The sequence below is a fragment of the Bubalus kerabau genome, chromosome 8, assembly GCF_029407905.1.
Source record: "Bubalus kerabau isolate K-KA32 ecotype Philippines breed swamp buffalo chromosome 8, PCC_UOA_SB_1v2, whole genome shotgun sequence".
In the NCBI taxonomy this organism is placed as follows: domain Eukaryota; kingdom Metazoa; phylum Chordata; class Mammalia; order Artiodactyla; family Bovidae; genus Bubalus; species Bubalus kerabau.
This window is the reverse complement of record NC_073631.1, coordinates 102,673,336-102,694,943: the sequence shown is the minus strand read 5'-3', so window position 1 is coordinate 102,694,943 and position 21,608 is coordinate 102,673,336.

The window sequence follows — 21,608 nt, the reverse complement described above, 5'->3', positions numbered from 1 at the left end:
TACTATAAGTAGTAATAAGACTAATTTAAATGCATTTGAAATTAGAAAATTAGTGTGGTCGCTAAAACTTAGTTGAGTATACTGTGATTTTAAGATTTTAATATTCAGTCATAAGTGTGACAATGCCAAAAAACGTGGTTTTTCTTAAAAAGGTACTATCTACCATTGAAATATTGTTGCTTCTTGGTTTCTAAAATTACACCTGCACAGTACCTAGACCAAGTCTGGGGACTCATTTTTTTAGATTGTGATAAGATAAACATGGTGGCACTAGTGGTAAAGAATCCACCTGCCAGTGGAGGAGATGGAAGAGACATGGGTTTGACCCCCCAGTGAGGAAAATCCCCTGCAGTAGGAAATGGCAATGCACTCCAATATCCTTGCCTGGAAAACTCCATGAACAGAGGAGGCTGGCGGGCTACAGTCCATGAGGCCACAAACAGTCAGACATGACTGACTGAACAACTGAGCACGCACACACACAAGATAAACATAACCTAAAATTATGACCATTTTTGGGTGTATGGATCTATGACATTAAGAGCATTCATGCTGTTCTCAAAGCATCACCACCATCCATATCTCCAGAATTTCTTCATCTTTCCCCACTAAACTTTGTACCCATTAAAAAACTCCCTATTTACCGCTCTTCCCAGCCCCTTGGCGACCACCATTCTGCTTTCTGGTTCTATGAATTGACTACTCTGGGTATCTCATGTAATAGGAATCATATAATACTTGTCTTTCTGTGACTGGTTTATTTTTACTTAGCATAATGTCAGGGCTCATCTGGGCTGCCGTCTCTGGGGTCGCACAGAGTCGGATACAACTGAAGTGACTTAGCAGCAGCAGCAGCAGGGCTCATCTACATTGTAACAGGTATCAGAATTTCCTTCTTTTTAAAGGTTAAATAATAGCCCATTGTATATATAGACCACATTTTCTTTATCCATTCATCTGTTGAACACCTGGGTTGCTTCCACATTTCAGCTATTGTTAACAATGCTGCTATTAACATAGGTGTAGAAATATTTCCAGCCCCTACATTCAGTTATTCTGGAATGATACCCAGAGTGGAATTGTTGGATCATATGGTAATTCTGTTTAATTTTTTTAATGTATTTTTAAATTATTATTATTTTTGGCTGTGCCACAACTTCGCATGAGTTTTCTCTAGTTGCAGCGAGCAGGGGCTTCTCATTGTGTTGGCTTCTCTTGCTGCAGGGCATGGGCTCTAGGCACGTGGGTTTCAGTAGGTGTGGCACGTGGGCTGTAGAGTGCAGGCTCAGTGGTTGTGGCACACGGGCTTAATAGTCATGGCCTGTAGGCTCTAGGGTGCATGGGCTTCAATAGTTGCAGCAGACAGGCTCAGCAGTTGAGCACGGAGTTCGTAGCTGTGGTGCATGGGCTTAGTTGCTCCGCAGCACGTGGAATCTTCTTGGACCAGGGATCGAACTCCCATCCCCTGCATTGGCAGATGGATTCTTATCCACCGCTCCATGAGAGAAGTTCAAAAGAGAAAATTTAAATCAGCATAATCTCAGAATTTTTTTTGGTTGCCAATATTAGGAAACCTTGGTTATGATTCAACCCTAAAGCTAGCTGATGCTTATGAAAATTCAGTCCATCTTCCTGAGTTCAGACAGAACAAGGCATAAATATGACAGAGAAGAACACATCTCCCAATAAATACCATCTGTCTCAAAAACATGATTATAAATTTAGGAAATATATGTAGACAGGAGGTTTGAATCTACTGTTTAAGTATAAATATGAGGCATTAAGGATTGATACTTTTTAAAGTGAGGTTTATCTTATTTTATTATTTTTAATGTATTTTATTTATTTCTATTTGGCCACGCTGCACAGCATGTGGAATCTTAGTTCCCTGACCATGGCTCGAACCTGTGCTCCTTGCCCTGAAAGCACAGTATTAAACACTGGGCTGCCAGGGACGTCTCCCTACGTAGATACTTTTTAAGTGTAAAAGTCACTGGTATTATTTCATAGTTGCAAATAAGTTCTGTAAAGTCATCCTGGAGATATAGGAAGGAAATAGGATGTCAAGACTTCAAAAGGAAGCTGACCCTTTGATAGGAGTAAATACCGACCAAGTCATAAAACAGTAACTCCTAATAAAATACATGTTCTGTGTAGGGGGCTTCCCTGGTGGCTCAGATGGTGAAGAATCTGCCTGCAAGGCAGGAGACCTGAGTTCAATCCCTGGGTTGGAAAGATCCCCTGGAGTAAGAAATGGCAACCCACTCCAGTATTCTTGCCTGGAGAAACCCATGGACAGAGGAGCCTGGCAGGGTATAGTCCATGCGGTCACAAAGAGTTGGACATGACTGAGTGACTGACCCTATGATAAAATACATGTCTGTGTGGATAGGGATATATATTTTATTCACTCTGTCTCTCAAGTACCTAGAACAGTATCTAGCATTTCACAGAAGATGATCAATAAATATTTGCTGAATGAATAAATATACAGGAGAAAAAAGCTGGTGCACAAGGCAGTGTGAGATTGCGAGAGAAAAAACTACTGAGAAGGACCCAAGGGGGGAAAAATCACAGACAAAATTAGACAATATTTTTAACTGAATGAAAATTAAACATGCCTTACTTAATATTTTGTAATAGCTTACACTGTTGGTGGGAATGTAAATTGGTGCAGCCACTATGGAAAACAGGATGGGGATCTCTCAAAAAAAAATACAAAACTGAACATAGAGTTACCATGTGATCAAGCAATCACACTCCTGCGCATATATCCCAACAAAACTATAATTAAAAAAGATACATGCACCCCTGTGTTCATAGCAGCACTGTTCACAAAAGCCAAGCCATAGAAACAACCTAAATGTCCATCAACAGATAATTGGTTAAAGAAGATGTGGTGCATATGTATAAAATGAATACTATTCAGCCATAAAAAGAATAAATAATACCATTTGCAGCAACATGAATGCAACTAGAGATTATCATACTAAGTGAAGTAAGTCAGAAAGAGAAAGACAAATACTATATGATATCACTTATATGTGGAATTCTAAAGCAAATGATACAAATGAACTTATTTACCAAACAGAAATAGAGAACAAATATATAGTCACCAAAGGGGATAGTGGGAGGGTCGAGAGATAAATTAGGAGCTTGGGATTAACATATACACACTTATTTTTTTCCTTTTTATTCTTTTTTAAAATATTTATTTATTTTTAACTGATGATTGCTTTAAAATATTGGCTTGATTTCTGCCATACATCAACATGAATTAACCATAGGTGTACATATGTCCCCTCTCTCTTGAATCTCCCTCCCACCTCCTGCCATATACATACTATTATATACAAAATAGATAAACAGCAAGGTCCTATGGTATAGCACAGGGAACTATACTTAATATCTTAAATAACATAAAATGAAAAAGAATCTGAAAAACAAATATATAGGTATGTATAACTGAATCACGTTGCTGTACACTTGAAAATAACACAATGTTGTAAATTAACTGTACTTCAATAAAAAAATAAATAAAAAGAAAATAAGGGGAGAAAAGAAGGAAAAGTATGAAATTTTTTCAACAAATAGAACCAGTCCAGCTCTTGAATACAGATGTGAGTGGCAGTACTACTTACAATTATGCAGGACACCATTTCTACTTAGGGCCAACCAAAAGAGGTTTGAGTGACAATACCTGAATCCCAGCCTCCCCAGAGGGTCATTCCCCCAACAGGCCCTCTTGGCTTTCTTGACCTCTAACTCATCTCAGATGATCACCCCACTCCTAACCTGCTCACTCATGGGTGACCTGATGGAGCTCTGGCAAGTATTTCCCTGTTTGCTGCTCAGGTAGAAAACCTGTATCAGCAGCGAGCAGAAACTCTCCAGGGCGACACCTCACTTGCAGGAGCTGCTGCTGGCCTTCTGGCTCCTGGGTGTTTTGGATCATGACTCCAATTTGCAGAGTCCTCATTTCACCTGCCACCCAGGCGTCCAGTCAGTCCTGGACCTCTACTAGAGTGGAACTGTGTCCTTACAGCTAACCTTAATTTGCTGAACCTGAAATATGGAGCTGCATAGTGCAGTTAAGCTTCAGGGCATAGACCATTAGCTATGTAGGTGGCTCATTCCCTCCTTCTGCCTCACCCAGAGGGAGAAAGGCTGATTGCTCAACAGGGTAAAGGCAAGGTGAGGCTGAGGACAGAGGGAGGTGAGCTAGGTGCTGCCCATCACCTAGGGCCTGAACTGAGATGGTAAAAACTGTAGCAAGCCAAATCCCCCAGCAGGTTTGGGAGGCTAATAGGAGACAGAGCCTGGGGCCATTCCCAGGAAATGTGAAAGCCAGGAAGTTGTTGCAGAGGGCAGCCTGCAGCCTCAGCCTAAACCTAGAGGTGCTACTGATGTTTGGACATCATTCTGTATGGGACTATCACAGTGTGATGCCAACTAGCATTAAGATGATTTGACTCAGCGATTTTGAAATTGCAAGTTGTGACTCTAGAAGATCCTGAAATCAATTTATTGGGCCTGTGCCGCAATATTTTTTTTACTGAAAAAAATATATATAACAAAATATCAGTGTCTCGTGTAAGAAGAGCATGGTCTGATTTGTAAAATTTTTGTTTCAGCTCTATTTTGTATGATGTAAATAGGTCTCCATGGAATGGATACCTGTGTAATGTATGGCTGAATCCTTTTGCTGTCCACCTACAACTATCACAACATTGTTAATCAGCTATACTCCAATATAAAATTAAAAGTTAAAAAAATAATAAATAAACTAGGTCTCGAGGTAAAATGTATTTCCAACAAGGGGTTATGCCAACAAACTTTGCTGGCAATGACTCTCCCTAACTCCCCTTGCTCTGATTTTTTTGCAGTCCTATCCAATTATCTATTGATTTGAATTTAGCTACCCATGTAAAAGATGGCATTAATCAATAAACACAGGAATTCAGTTGCCTGACAGTGTTACTTCTCATTGTAAATTAATCAATTGGCATTCCAATTCTACTATTATCACTCTATTGTGAATTTTTCTAGCATGAGTCAACTCCTTGCTGCACACATCCCACTGGGTAATTAATAAAACAGATTTCTAAGTCAACCAAAGCAAGGACTCAGTATTAGAAGAGGGTTATTTCAAAGCAACCACAGCCTTACTGATCTTTTCCCTGCCTTCTCATCTGTCTGCCATCTATCCTCCTTCCAGCAGCCAGGGTGACCTTTTAAAAATATAAATCCAGTCATTGCAGCCCCTGTTTTAATGGTGTTGAAGTGCATTAAGTTGAACCAAGTGAAACTGGAACTGAGCAGGACTCTGTGGAGCTCCTGGGCAGAGAAGACTTTCTGCGTCCACTGTTTCTTATTTACAACCAAGGCCAGGACTAGACTCAGCCTCCATGACTTTCCCTGAGCTCCCAAGGGCAGCTTGGAACAGTTGCTAATCAAGGAAGCGAGAGGATGCAGAGACAAGGGAGGAGCAGCCAAGACAATAGTGCAGCCTTCGGTCAGAACAGCCTGGTTCTACCTCAAGGGATACATTTAACAGTATGGAGCTCTTTGGCAGCTCAGATGGTGAAGAATCTGCCTGCAATGCAGGAGACCTGGGTTCGATCCCTAGGTCTGGAAGATTCCCTGGAGAAGAGAATGGCAACTCACTCCAGTATTCTTGCCTGGAAAATTCCATGGACAGAGGAGCCTGGCTGACTACAGCCCATGGGGTCACAAAGAGTCGGACACAACTGACCAACGCACAGACTTTGAGCTCTTTACAGAACTAAATACTCCCATACTTGGGCCATCTGATGCAAACAGCCGACTCATTGGCAGAGACCCTGATTGAGGGCAGGAGGAGAAGGGGGTGACAGAGAATGAGACGGTTGGATGGAATCCCTGACTCAATGGACATGAATATAGATAAAGTCCAGAAGACAATGAAGGACAGGGAAGCCTACTGTGTTGCAGTCCACAGGGTCTCAAAGAGTTGGAGGTGACTTAGTGACTTAGCAACTAAACAACAACAGAATTAAAACCCCAACAAATGGAAGATGTTAGCATTCTTCACTCCAGAGAAGACCACCTGAGGCCAGATTAAAGGAACCAGAGAAGCTCAACACGAGACTTCCTGAGACCAGATTAAAGGAGTAAAGGCCCTGCACACATCCTAATCCTTATCAGCAATCCCGTTCTTAAAGCTTGCTATAAAACTCCTTATCAAACCTTTCTCCAGTTGGGACATACAATTTTGATACAGTTTGTATCATTTTTTTAGAATTCCACATACAAGTGATATCATATAGTATTTGTCTTTCTGTTTCTGACTTCACTTAGCACAATAATCTCTAGTTGCATCAAATGGTATTTCATTCTTCTTACAGCCAAGTAATTGTTCATTGTATACATATATACCACATCTTCTTTTTTACATAGCATCTTTTTACAAGCCTGCTATGACCCCGTTTAACTGGCAAAGCAATAATGCTATTCTTTTCTACTTTACCCAAACTCGGAGATTCGATTTGGCACTAGTGCATGAAGGCTGAGTTTTCGGCATCAAAATCACTGGTCAAAACTGAAAATCAACAATTTTATGTTGATCAATTTAATAAAAATAAAACAGAAACGCCTTGCCTATAAGGATTTATATGATCTGGATCCAATTTCCTTATTTTACTCATCTGTATATCTTCATCATGCAATGGTTTCCTCCCCCACTTTTTTCTCCTTTTGACAACCCACAATAAGAAATATATGTACAGGCTTCCCTGGTGGCTCTGTGGTAAAGAATCTGCCTGCCAATGCAGGAGACACGGGTTCGATTCCTGATCCGGGAAGATTGTGCCTCAGAGCAAATAAGCCCAAAACCCACAACAGTTGAGCCTGTGCTCTAGAGCCTGGGAAGCACAACTACTGAGCCCAGCTGCCCTACAGTTTCTGCTCTGCAACAAGAGACGCTCTCATCACAACTAGAGAGCAGCCCCCACTCACTGCAACTAGAGAAGAGCCTGAGTAGCAGTGAAGACGTAGCAGTCATAAATAGAAAACTTTTTTTTTTTTTTAAGAAATATGTTTACAGCATCATCCATGACCCACATGTATGTAAGCAAATGTAATGCATTTCTGGTCTTGAATGGAACATTATTTCCTAAGAGAAGCTTTCTTTAACCAACCTATGCAAATGGATCCCACCCTAACCTTGATTCTCTACCATTCAGTTCAGTTCAGTTCAGTCACTGAGTCATGTTCAACTCTTTGCGACCCCATGGACTGCAGCACACCAGGTTTCCCTGTCCATCACCAAGTTCCAGAGCTTGCTCAAACTTAGGTCCATCAAGTCGGTGATGCCATCCAACCACCTCATCCTCTGTCATCCCCTTCTCCTCCTGCCTTCAATCTTTCCCAGCATCATGGTCTTTTCCAATGAGTCAGCTCTTCACATCAGGTGGCCACAGTATTGGAGTTCTGAAACTGAAACACTAGTCCTTCTAATGAATATTCAGGACTGATTTTCTTTAGGATTGACTGCTTTAATCTTGCAGTCCAAGGGACTCCCAAGAGTCTTCTCCAGCACCACAGTTCAAAAGCATCAATTCTTTGGTGCTCAGTTTTCTTTATGGCCTAACTCTCAAATCCATACATGACCACTGGAAAAACCATAGCTTTGACTAGATAGACCTGTGTCGGCAAAGTAATGCCTCTGCTTTTTAATATACTGTCTAGGTTGGTCTAGGTTCTTCCAAGGAGTAAGCGTCTTTTTATTTCATGACTGTAGTCACCATCTGCAGTGATTTTGGAGCCCCAAAAAATAAAGTCTGTCACTGTTTCCATTGCTTCCCCATCTATTTGCCATGAAGTGATGGGACCAGATGCCATGATCTTAGTTTTCTGAATGTTGAGCTTTAAGCCAGCTTTTTCACTTGCCTCTTTAGTTCCTCTTCACTTTCTGCCATAAGGGTGGTATCATCTGCATATCTGAGGTTATTGATATTTCTCTCAGCAATCTTGATGCTAGCTTATGCTTCATCTAGCCCAGCATTTTGCATGATGCTCTCTGCATATAAGTTAAATAAGCAGGGTAACAATATACAGCCTTGACGTACTCCTTTCTTGATTTGGAACCATTCTGTTGTTTTATGTCCAGTTCTAACTGTTGCTTCCTGACCTGTATACAGATTTCTCAGGAGGCAGGTCAGGTGGTCTGGTATTCCTATCTCTTGAAGAATTTTCCACAGTTTGTTGTGATCCACATAGTCAAAGGCTTTGGTGTAGTTAATAAAGCAGAAATAGATGTTTTTCTGGAACTTTCTTGCTTTTTCGGTGATCCATTGGATGTTGGCAATTTGATCTCTGGTTCCTCTGCCTTTTCTAAATCCAGCTTGAACATTTGGAAGTTCATGGTTCATGTACTGTTGAAGCCTAGCTTGGAGAATTTTGAGCATTACTTTGCTAGCATGTGAGATGAGTGCAATGGTGCAGTAGTTGGAACATTCTTTGGCATTTCCTTTCTTTGGGATTAGGATGAAAACTGATCTTTTTCCAGTCCTGTGACCACTGCTGAGTTTTCCAAATTTGCTGGCATATTGAGTGCAGCATTTTTACAGCATCATCTTTTAGGATTTGAAATAGCTCAACTGGAATTCCATCACCTCTGCTATCTTTGTTCATAGTGATGCTTCCTAAGGCCCACTTGACTTTGCATTCCAGGATGTCTGGCTCTAGGTGAGTGATCACACCATCATGATTATCTGGGTCATGAAGATCTTTCTTGTATAGTTTTTCTGTGTATTCCTGCCACCTCTTCTTAATATCTTCTGTTTCTGTTAGGTCCATACCATTTCTGTCCTTTATTGAGCCCATCTTTGCATGAAATATTCCCCTGGTATCTCTAATTTTCTTGAAGAGATCTCTAGTCTTTCCTATTCTGTTGTTTTCCTCTATTTCTTTGCACTGATCACTGAGGAAGGCTTTCTTATCTCTCCTTGCTGTTCTTTGGAACTCTGCATTCTAATGGGTATATCTTTCCTTTTCTTCTTTGCCTTTCACTTATATTCTTTTATCAGCTATTTGTAAGGCCTCATCAGACAACCATTTTGCCTTTTTGCATTTCTTTTTTTGGGGGATGGTCTTGATCATTGCCTTCTGTAAAATGTCATGAACCTCCATCCATAGTTCTTCAGGCACTCTATCAGATCTTACCTCTAAATCTGTTAGTCACTTCCACTGTATACATAAGGGATTTGATTTCTAACACTGATCTCTAACATTGCATCCTATTAATTTGGTATAACACTTGTGGCTCAGGGGGAAAGAATCCACCTGCCAATTCAGGAGACATGGGTTCGATCCCTGGGTCGGGAAGATCTTCTGGAGAGAGAAATGGCAACCCACTCCAGTATTCTTGTCTGGAGAATCCCATGGACAGAGGAGCCTGGTGGGCTATATAGTCTGTCATCATTTAGTTGCTAAGTGGTGTCTGACTCTTTGTGACCCCATGGACTGCAGCACGCCTGGCTTCCCTGTCCTTCACTATTTCCCAGAGTTTGCTCAAACTCATGTCCATTGAGTCAGTGATGCCATCAAACCGTTTTATACTCTGTTGCCCCCTTCTTTTCTTGCCCTCAATCTTTCCCACCATCAGGGTCATTTCCAATGAGTCAGCTCTTCCCTTCAGGAGGCCAAAATATTGGACCTTCAGCTTCAGCATCAGTCTGTCCAATGAATCTTCAGGACTGATTTCCTTTAGGATTGACTGCTTGGATCTCCTTTCTGTCTAAGGGACTCTCAAGAGTCTTCTCCAGCACCACAGTTTGAAAGCATCAATTCTTTGGTGCTCATCCTTCTTTGTGGTCCAACTCTACCGTCCATGGGGTTGCAAAAGAGTTAGACGTGATGAAACAACAAGTATAATCTGAAGTTCTACATTTACTTACTTCCTTTTGATAAAGAGAAAAGCAGCCCCCTGATATCCAGAAGCTGGCTAGATATTATTAATCAGTTAGGCCTTGGTGCTGCTATGAGTTGGCCCAGCACTCATAACTAGATCTTGATGTGTTCCCACTGAACATAAACAATGTCACACAGTATCAAGGACAGATAAAGGCACTCTGTGACCATGATGAATCAAGACCAAAACAAGACCACTCTGTAATCAATTTGAATAGAGAAAAAAATGATAACATTGTCCAAGTTATAAAATACCAAATATCCTCCCTTCAGCTAACAGGAGGGACTGTCACTTCTTTCCCAACTACCGTTTTAGCCTTACTCTAGTTTGCCCTCCCTAGAGATAAGATAGATTCATGTGACGAATCACAGAATTATTCCTTCTTCCTGAAAGCACTCAATCTAGACCAAACTTCTGTTTGCTTGAATCCTCCCTCAAATTACCCAACCCAAACCCAAATCCTTTAAGTCCTTTCTAATATATTTTTACTGAAATGCCCCATGGATCCCCAAGGTGTGTATTCTTGTTTGCAGCAACAAGTTAATAAACTCAATTTGTTCAACTATACTTGAATTCCTGGTATATTATCTACCAACCTATTCCCTCAACTTTGCAGAGTGCCTGATATTTATGAGGTGCTTAATAAATATCTTAGATAAATAAAGAAAGAAAGAATAATTAGTGACTTACTTTCCACCTTCCTGGGCAGAAATGGGGGACCTGTCTGGGTGACTGGCTGACCTTCCCGGACACTGTTCTGCCTTGCTGTGTAACTTTATAGCTATTAGCTTTCCTTAAATTCTTTGTACTCTCTTCTCTGAAATTCTCTCCTGCTAGAGAGAATTTTCAATTCTCTCATGCTAGGGATTTTCAATTCTTTTAAGCATGGTCAAACCAAATTCTTCCGTGATCTTGGCTTTCTGAATCCTTAGCATATAAATATTCTCTGGATGGCAACAGGCAAAGCCCAACTCTCACCCCTGGGTCTGCAGAGTGGTCTCCTGTGATGCTCTTTCCAAGCAAGAATTTCTTTGACAAACCCCTCCTGGCTCCTTCACTCACCCCACCTGGTTTCTAGCATAACAGTTTATCTCCCTGTTGAGGTTCACTGTTAAACCTTCATAATTTTAAATTATTTTTTTTATTATAACAATAGCACATGCTCATTACAGAGCATTTAGAAAACACAGAATAGTTCTAAGAATAAAAAACTGAAATTAGGTCTAATAACCATAGCTAGAGATCTTGCTTTAATTCCAGCTGGACACATTGATATTAATATAAATTATTAACCTTATATATTTACTTTGTTTCTTATATTCTCAATAAGAACATCATGAGCCTTATCTTCATCATTAAATATTCTTCAGGATCACTGTTTTCCACTTTGTCATTCTGCTCAGAGAACATTTACGTGCTAAGAACTCAAAAGCCAAAATATTAATCCTGTGCATGAGCATACAATCCTACATTTATGTAGTTGAGCTCCTAATACTGCATATTGAGGTTTCTTCTAATTTTTCATTGTTACAAATACTTTGATGAACATCTTTATGTATGAATCTCTGTCCACAATCTTTGCAAATGTTTCCTAGAAGTAATATTATTAGTTTAACAAGCAAGTATTTTTTAATGCTCTGTGTCAATATTACAAAATTGTTTTAAAGACATTACATTCCTTCCATAGAATGGACCTGATTCTCCAACCTTCACCAATACTAAATATTATAACTTTAAAATTTTATTATTAGGAAGTTTTTTTTTTTTTAAGTGATATCTAGTTTTAAAAAAATCGCATTTTTTATTGCTTGTCAAGTTTGGGAATTTCTTCAAAGAAATCTCTTTAGGAATCCAAGTACTCTCCCTATGCTATGTTAAATGAAGCATAATATCTTTAAAAGTGTCATTTTTCTCACATAACATATTTACCATAGACAGTATGTTGTGCTCAGTCATGTCCGACTCTTTGTGACCCCACGGACTGTAGCCTGCCAGGCTCCCCTGTCCACAGGATTTCCCAGGCAAGAAGATGGGAGTGGGTTGCCATTTCCTCCTCCAGGGGATCTTCCCAACCCAGGGATCGAACCCACATGTCTTGCATCTCCTGCATTGGTAGGGAGATTCTTTACCACTGCACCACCTGGGAAGTTATCCAATTTACTATAGGACCCCCCATAAATATGAACCAGAACAGAAACAAGTCTGATACTGAGATAATATTTTATATCAAAACCATGATGGAAAAGCCAGGATATGCAGTTGCCATATTTATATTCCATGTTGAATTCAGAATTATCGGTGGGGGAAGAAATTGCCAGGTCGTAATTTCAAGGGATGAGGATTTAGAAAAAGATTTCTATAAATTTTGCTTATTTATTATGTGCTACTGGGTTAAGCCATGACTGAGATTAGAGACGTGAGTGAAGAGAAGGAAGTATATTCCAGACAGAAATACATCTCTGCCAAAGGTTCAAAATACCCAGACATTTCCCTAGTGGTGTTTTGCAATTCTTCATATTTGCATTTTTCTCATTACAAAGACCCTAGCCTGCAGCCAGAGCTGTTTTACCCACTTGAAAGTCTCTGAACGAAACTGCCTGAATCCAGATTTCTATTTTTAACCCCTTTGAAACTCATTTTGAATAAATGAGTGTGTGGAATACGCTCTGAATAGCTTCAATTATGTTAAATTCTATTCAGGTAAATTCAATCCAACAAACATTTATTGAGAACCCACCAGGAGAAACAAACAAACAAAAAAGAGGTGGCATAGGAAGAACACACACGTCAACACAACCACAACACACCATGACTCTATGTGATACAGATGGAAATAAAGGACCACAGAAATACAGGTAAGGAACAGGGAGAAAAACTCCTCTTACCTCTTATGTTGTTGAATGGGTGTTTCAAAAGTTTTCCAGGAAGTAAAGGAGAGAGAAAAGAGAGAGGATGGGGTGAAAAAGAAGAAAACAGTGTTAGTTTCTTTCCCATACTCACAAACCCACCCTTCTTGCAATTTAAGCCCTAGTTAGGTTTCCAAGATTGATCTAGAATTGACATAAGTAGCCAAAGCTTTGGGGCAAATGGCTGAGGATTTATTGGGCAACATGAATGGGCCACAGGAGTGACCAGCTATGTGGAAAACTAGATCAGATGTTATATGCATATGGCTATATTTTTAATTTTTTTTCCACTTTGTTGAGATATGATTGACATGTAAAAAGCTGTACGTATTTAATGTACACAGCTTGATATGTTTGGGTTAAGTATATACTTGTGAAACCATCATCATCAAAGCCATAAATGTATCCCAAAGTTTCCTCTTACCTCCTTCATTAGTGTTGTTATTTGTGTGTGTGTGTGAGACAAGAACACTTGAGTTACTCAGCAAATTTTAAAAGTAAACAATAGTTACCTATAGGTACTATTCTGTATAGAAGATCTTCAGAACTTAATTATCTTGCATAACTGAAATTTTATACTCTTCAACCTCATTCCCCCTTCCCCAGCTCCTGGAAATCACTTCTACTCTCTGCTTCTATGAGTTTGACTATTTTCTTAAAAATTTTTATATATTTATTTTCAGCTGGGCAGAGTCTTTGCTGCTATGTGAGCCTTTCTCTAGTTGTGGCAAGTGGGGGCTTCTGTCTAGCTGCTGTACACGGGCTTCTCATTATGGTGGTTTCTCTTGTTGTGGCTGGAGAAAGCAGTGGCAACCCATTCCAGTACTCTTGCCTGGAAAATCCCATGGACAGAGGAGCCTGGTAGGCTGCAGTCCATGGGGTCACTAAGAGTCAGACACGACGGAGCAACTTCACTTTCACTTTTTACTTTCATGCATCGGAGAAGAAAACGGCAACCCACTCCAGCGTTCTTGCCTGGAGAATCCCAGGGACAGGGGAGCCTGGTGGGCTGCCGTCTATGAGGTCGCACAGAGTCGGACACAACTGAAGTGACTTAGCAGCAGCAGCTTGTTGTGGAGCACAGGCTCTAGGGCAAGAGGGTTTCAATAGTTGTGACATGAGGGCTGAGTAGTTGTGGCTCCCAGGTTCTAGAGCACAAGCTCAATAGTTGTGGCCCACAGGTTTCATGGCTCTGCTGCATGTGAGATCTTCCTGGATTAGGGATTGAACCTGTATCTCCTATATTGGCAAGTAGATTCTTTACCATTGAGCCACCAGGGAAGCCCTGAATTTGACTATTTTAGATTCCACGTATAAGTGAGATCAGCTGTATTTGTAATTGAATAGACCTTTACAGGTTACAAAGTCTTCCTTCCTTCCTATGTAATCTCAATTGTCCCCATAACAACTTGGTAAATGAGGAATTATTCTTCTCCAATTTTACAGATGAGAAAACTGAAGATCAGACAAGTTAGATGACTTGCCCAAGACCACCCAGAAAGTGGCAGAGCCAGGCATGAAACCTAAGTCTTCTGAGTACAAGTTGAGTGCTCTTTCCAGTAGAGGAAAGCCAAAATACAAGAGCAGGCATTTGGTATTTCCCATGCATGCAATGACTCAAGCTTCTATCATTTTAAAGTCCCCAGTAAAACCTGTTTAGAACCTAGACTTCAGAGGGGAGGAAATGAGGAGGAAGTTTTTAGTTATACCACTGATTTAGACAAAAGATGCAAGGAAAACATAATGCTCTAAAATTTTCACTTTCTCATAAAAGGAGAGGTAAAGCTAAAGAAGAGAGCTAGCCCACCAGCGCCTCTGTCTGTGGAATTCTCCAGGCAAGGATACTGGAGTGGGTTGCCATGCCCTTCTCCAGAGGGTCTTCCCCACCCAGCGATTGAACCTGGGTCTCTGCAATGCAGATTCTTTACCATTTGAGCCACCAGGGAAGCCCTAAAGAAGAGAGCTAGACAAGATCAACTACAAGAGTATTAATCATATGTCATTCTATTTTCATGATGTAATAATACTTATTTTTAAGTAATAATACTAATGCTCAAGTAATATTCCAGGTACCATTTAAGTATTTTAGATGTATAAATTCATTGATTCCTCACTATAACTCTAAGAGGCAGATATAATTATGGTTCCCATTTTATAGATGAAGAACCTGAGGTACAGAGAGGTTAAGTAAGTTGCTCAAGTTCACATGAGCAGTAAGTGATGGAGCCATGATGCAAACCCAGAAAGCTGGGCTTCTCAGGGTCACTTAACCACTAGTCTCTACTGCCCCTTCTGGTGCCCGAAAAGCTCCTCCCAAGAACATCCAGACTTCCCTTTGATATGGATTAGGGATGTCCCTCCATACTGTGTTCCCGTAATGCCTTCTACATCCCCTATCAAAATACTCCTCACATTTTCTGTTATCACAAGTTTGTGTCTTTCTCTATCATCTCAAAGTTAAGGAGGCAGATTCTGTGACTCTTATTCACTGTGTAGCCCAAGCATCAGGCTCAATGCCTGGACCACATAGTTGCTTGATGCATATTTGTTAAACTAATTTATAAGTTAATCTAACTAGCACTTCTATGTTTACTATGGGTCAGGCACTGTTTAAAGGACAAATATTAAATACTCTGTAAAGCAATATGTACTATTTTACAGATAAGGAAACTGAGGCACAGAGAAGATGAATGATTGGGACAAGGTCATATACTAGTAATGTTACCAAGTTACAAAGATTAAAACCCAGGCAGTCTGATTTCAGTGTCCACATTACTACTAAATTGAATAAATACATGAATGAATGAATGAAGCCTCTGTCTGTATGCACTGTATAATCTAGGACTGCTGCCCTTTAGGCTTTTGTGGTCAGTTAGTTTTCCAAGTGGCTTCTTGATGGCTTCCTTTATGACTCTGGCTTATTTTTCACTGATCTCCCCAGTAGAAAGATGATGAACATTAACAATTGCAACTTGGCTGAGTTAAGTACCAGACATTTCTATCTCAGTGACTCCGATTTTTATTTAGTCTCTACAAATGTCTCAAGGTGGAAATAGTTGTCTAAATCTTTGGAAAAGAACTAAAGAACTGGATTTTCACAGCATTGCTAGACATCAGTAGAGTGCCAAATGGGAAAAAATGGCTAAAAGAATGATTTTATTTCCAAACATGTAGCATTATTTTGCTGCAATCTCTCAGGTCCCAAGTAAATTTTGTGAAAATTGTGAAACAAAATTAAAAATGCATATTTAAAATATTCTAACAGAAACTTCTTTGACATTTTCTGCAGTTTATTACTTACTTAATTGTTCTACAAAAGCTTGTGCTGTGAAAATTGAATCCTGCTTTCTTAAAAACTGTTTGATACCTACTGGACTACTGATAGGAAAAAAAGGCATAGTTTGGAAGTAAATGTGCCTGAACATAAGAAAAACTTTTTTTTAAAATTCTTGAATCTCTTTACTGGTATTTCAAGGACTTGGAACTAGAAACTCACACAGAACTGTGCCCTCAGTGATGGAGTAAGAGTTATCATGGCCAAGTTTATATTTTATCCCACTTCATTCTCATCAATATATGAAACCTGTTTGCAGCATATGGGCCACTTCAGTGTGTAGCACTGGGCCTGGTTCCAACAGGTGTTCAATAAATGCTTGTTGAAGAGGGAGTAACACAGAAGATTAGACCTAGAATGACTCTCCCAAAATGCAGATCAGCCTCTCCAAAGAGATAATGTGAAACCGCAAATCCTGTTTTCCCCAAGTTTTTGTTGCAATCAAACCCAGGAGAGAAATCAGAAAATATTTAAACCATGAACCCAAAGTCATTAAATGGAGTTGTTTCTCAAGGTCTTTCAGATGAATCATAAATTATTACAGTTTTGGTCTTTGTGTCTGGATTTTCTCCTCAGTAGAAATAATTTATTTTATTTTGGTGCCATATTGAGCATGCAATGAAAACAGTCTCTCTCTCTCTCACCTCTTCTTCCAGCCCACAGATTCCATCTCTAGAGGGAATCACCATTACTAGTTTCTCATATATTCTTCTGAAGACATTCTTTGCATACACACACACATTTTTTTCACAAATAATAATATACCATACACACACTTCTGGTCTCTCCTTTTTTTTTACACACCAGGATGTGATGGACATGGCTCCACACCAGTATATATGCATCTGTATCATTACTTAATATGACTATACAGAATCCCACCATATGAATATACTATAATTTCTTTAGCCTGTCTACTATCATTGGACAATTAAAACTTTTATAAACAATTACCAGCTCTTATAAACAATCCTGAGAAGAAAATATCTAACATATAGACAACTAGTATTTCAGAGGGAAGTAGTATTAGGTAAACACTGAGAAAGAAAGCACTTGGAAACCCTTTTGCTGTGCTGTTTGCTTAGTCGCTCAGTCATGTCCAACTCTTTACAACCCCATGGACTGTAGCCCACCAGGCACCTCTGTCCATGGGGATTCTCCAGGCAAGAATACTGGAGTGGGTTGCCATCCCTCCTCTAGGGGATCTTCCCAACCTAAGGATCAAACCCAGGTCTTCCACATTGCAGGTGGATTCTTTACTGTCTGAGCCACTGGAGAAGCCCTTGAAACCCTTTTAGGGGTACTCATTTTGAAAATTTTAAAAAGGAAAATATTTTAAATTCTCTAATAATGTAGGAGGACAGTGAGTATAATAAAAATTAGAGGCTTGGAACATGCAAAAGAAAACTGGAGTTTTTGGAACGAACGTTCTCTTTATGAGTACGTTGGTTTAAGAGTTAAGTTGTTTGGATAGCAGCACAAGATGGTTGAAGAGAAATAACTTTAGCTACATGTACACAGATTTTTCCACTGTACAAAAGCCTTCTTTTACATAAAGACAGAACTTTCATTTACTATTATTATTATTGGCTGTGCTGGGTATTCGCTGTGGCACAGGGGCTTCTCTAGCTGTGGTTTACAAAAGCCTTAAAGCTGGAAAAGGTATAGAACATGGGACTTACAAGTTTGAAATGATTAAAGCTGAGAGAAGAGTCCTAGTCACAAAAACAGAGCAGAATAAACAGGTTCAAATAGTGTTGCAGATAAACATGGCAAAGAAAAAGACAGAGAACAAGGGCAAGGGGGTTAAAATGGAACTACAGGCTAGTCTCAAGTTGAAAAGAAAGGAAAATATCCAAAGGATGGCTCTGCAATGATCAGCCCAAGCAGGGTCAGCATGAAATGCATGGAAGCCTCCTGGCTAACAGGATTTTACATCTCCACAACCAATCCTGATTCTTTCAACTTGTAAGAGTATCGGCCAGGGGAAACCAGGGAAACAAAGCAAAAATGCCAATTAATATGCCAACGAGTTTTGCCTGAGTATCTGGACAGCTAGAGATCATGCATGTGACCTAGGCTCTGCAGTTAGATGCTCTTTCTGGGACTCTGGGTGATGCAAGGAGGCAGACTGAGTCAGACTGACCTGTGGCAGTATGCAACAGAGGCAACAGGGCCATTTAGGCCATGCACAACAGTGGTGATGGATGTGGTGGCTGTGATATTTAGCTCTTAACCAGATTGCTGCAGCTGCCAGCCCCCTGGTTCCTGCCTGTTTTCCAAGCCTGGTTCTCCATTTCTCAGCCAACTGAGTGAGTCATCCAATGTCCTTCTAATACATTTATTTCCCACTTTTGTTAGCCAGGCCCTTTCGCTGTTCTTTGTCTTCAAGAACCCCAACTGATACAGTGAACATACAGTGATTGGGGCTAGCCTCCAACAGGATAAGAGCAGAGATCCTGAGAACTGGGTCCCAAATGGGAAAACCTCTAACACTGACCTATAGACTTGGTCTCATCATGCGAGGCCAGAAAAGTAAAAGGCAGGGCAAGGTACATAAAGGCTGAACTGGTGTCTGGGGATTAGATAACCCTCCTTTCTTCCAGTGGGGCTTCCCTTGTGGCTCAGCTAGTAAAGAATATGCCTGCAATGTGGGAGACCAGGGTTTGATCCCTGGGTTGGGAAGATCCCCTGGAGAAGGGAAAGGCTACCCACTCCAGTATTCTGTCTGGAGAATCTATGTATAGTCCATGGGGTCGCAAAGAGTCAGACGTGACTGAGAGATTTTCACTTCACTTCACTTCTCTTCCAATGAGATTATCAGGATTATTGGAGGAGAAATGTCTGAATGCTTTTCTCCCCAGCAAGTGGGAACTGGTTGCATGTACGAAAGAATGACAGAGAATCAAGAGGAAACTGATGAAGATATCCAGGGCAAAACTGTAGATTTCAAATCCAGTTGTTCAAAGGGAGCTTGGTGGAAAGAGGCAAAGGCTCTATAACTCGGGAACAGTAAGACACCATGAGCAGGTTGCATGGTTCTTTGTGATACCAGCACAGAGGGAGTTGAGCCCTTGAGCTCATTTGCTTTGCTCACTCAAAGGTGCCTGGTACATTGCAGGTCCTCAATAAGTATGTGTTAAATGAATGGAAGAATCGTTAAAATCAGACACCTGCCAGTGACAGATTTAATCTTCTTGGACTCCAAAAATCACTGCAGACGGTGACTCTACCCACGAAATTAAAAGACACTTGCTCACTGGAAGAAAAGCTATGACAAACCTGGACAGCATATTTAAAAGCTGAGACATCACTTTGCCAACAAAAGTCTGTATAGTCAAAACTATGGTTTTTCCAGTAGTCATGTATGGATGTGAGTTGGATCATAAAGAAGGCTATGTGCCAAAGAATTGATGGTTTTGAATTGTGATGCTGGCAAAGACTTTTGAGAGTCCCTTGGACTGCAAGGAGATCCAACCCCTCAATCCTAAAGGAAATCAACCCTGAATATTCACTGGAAGGACTGATGCTACCCCTGAAGCTCCAATACTTTGGCCACCTGATGTGAAGAGCCGACTCATTGGAAAAGACTATAATGCTGGGAAAGATTGAGGGCAAGAAAAGAAGGGGGGCAACAGAGGATGAGATGGCTGGATGGCATTGTCGATTCAATGGACATGAGTTTGAGCAGATTCTGGGAGATGGTGAAGGACAGGGAAGCCTGGTGTGCTGCAGTTCATAGGGCTGCAAAGAGTCGCGTACAACTTAGTGGCTGAACAACAGCAGTGCCACCATTTGCTGGTACTTCATCGGGGCACCTCGTGTAGGTAGGATGGGGTCATATTTGGAGTTTCAGTCTAGACCTGTCTGACTCCAAAGTTCAGATTCTTAGTCATTGGGATATACTGTTTACTTCCTGGACTCCAGGAGCATAACTGCTCAGGGTTCTGCACCCCGTCAAGTCACATGAAGGCGCCCATCATGACTGCTGGTGCTCACTAAACTGTCACTTGTCCCAGTCACCATCGCCTCCCTCTCTGTGCATTGTCATGGAAGATACGCTGGATTTTTCAAGGTGCCAAAGCTCCTCTGAGTTCTGGGCAAATGTGCTCTGGATGTCATGCTTACGAATGAGTATCAGCGACGTGAAGCTCGTACATCAATGTCACACAGAGACTGTAGGGACATTGCTCTTTCAGAGTTGACTCATAGCTCATGTTGCTTTCTTTCCCCAGTACCTACACCTGCATTACTCAGATATGAGTTTACGGAGGGGGCTGAATTGCGATGCAGATCTGAGTAACACACATGAGTCAGTATCATCCCCTGGCCCTCTAATGACTAAGGCTTTCTTACAGTCCTTTATGCCACATTCTTCCCTGGAGACTCATGTCTCTCAGGAGATTCTTTGGGATCTTCTACAGATAGAATTCTGATGACCATCCCTCAGCCTTCCAAAGATATCAGACATATCCTATAATAGCAGTAGATACAAATGAGATTCTCCCTGGGGTCCTTCCTGGACAAGGTTAGCAGTTTAAATCACACATAATAAATTCTCTTTAAACTGCCATTCAATAAAATCAACAAGGTGAAAGAAATTTTAAATTGTTTCCATGTTATTTGAAAATAAGTCAAAAGCAAAATGATAGTGATAGAAAGCAGGTCTGCAGTTGTTTGAGAATTGGGTGGGGGAGAGGGCTGACAGCAAAGGGGTATGAGGAATGCAGGCACTGCCTTGTATCATTCACTTATTTAGTGGCAGACTAGATCTTTGTTGCAGCCTGTGGGACCTTGAGTTGCAGCACGTAGCATCTTTTTCTTTTTATAGTCCAGCATGCGGAACCCCTTTTTATAGTCCAGGGAATGAACCCAGACCCCCTGTACTGGGAGTGTGGAGTCCTAACCACTGGACCACCAGGGAAATCCTTGCCCTCTATCTTGATTGTGCTGGGGGTTCTGTGATTGTCCCACCTGTTGGGTGAGCTTAGAGCCCTTCAGAAGCAAACCCAGAGGTAAGAACTTGGGTGAAAGAAGTTATGTGGGAGATGATTCCAAGAAATGCAAAAGTACAGAGGAAGCATGAAAAGTAATACAGGGAAGAGATAAAAAAGCACACATTAATAATGGGAATACCAGACCACCTGACCTGTCTCTTGAGAAACCTGTATGCAGGTCAGGGAGCAACAGTTAGAACTGGACATGGAACAACAGACTGGTTCCAAATAGGAAAAGGGGTGCATCAAGGCTGTATATTCTCACCCTGTTTATTTAACTTATACACAGAGTACATCATGAGAAATGCTGGGCTGGAAGAAACACAAGCTGGAATCAAGATTGCCGGGAGAAATATCAATAACCTCACATATGCAGATGACACCACCCTTATGGCAGAAAGTGAAGAAGAACTAAAGAG